We start from the raw sequence: 367 nt of genomic DNA on the forward strand, positions 1-367 counted from the left end.
ATATTTGTGGTAAAGACTTGACAATATTCAAGTGTCTTCCATATCTGTTGATACGTGCTTATAGGATTACAGCTATGGTCGTGGCATGTGGAAGTGGGGTTGCGTACGCGCACTCAAGTCCAATTGTCTAATCGGTCATAGCAAATCCTCTGATAGCACAGATTATTCAGTTCATCAACAACAAAAATGAATGATAGAAATGATGGAGACGCACTAATAATCTATTTGGTCTTTGTGTTCGTCTTCAAATCATTTTTGTAGTTAGCGTTATATGTGGTAAAGACTTGACAATATTCAAGTGTCTTCCATATCTATTTGTGAAGTGCTTATAGGATTACAGCTATGGTCTTGGCATGTGGAAGTGGGG

Source organism: Frankliniella occidentalis, unplaced genomic scaffold, assembly GCF_000697945.3.
Source record: "Frankliniella occidentalis isolate FOCC.00 unplaced genomic scaffold, Focc_3.1 Scaffold531, whole genome shotgun sequence".
NCBI classification, from domain to species: Eukaryota; Metazoa; Arthropoda; class Insecta; order Thysanoptera; family Thripidae; genus Frankliniella; species Frankliniella occidentalis.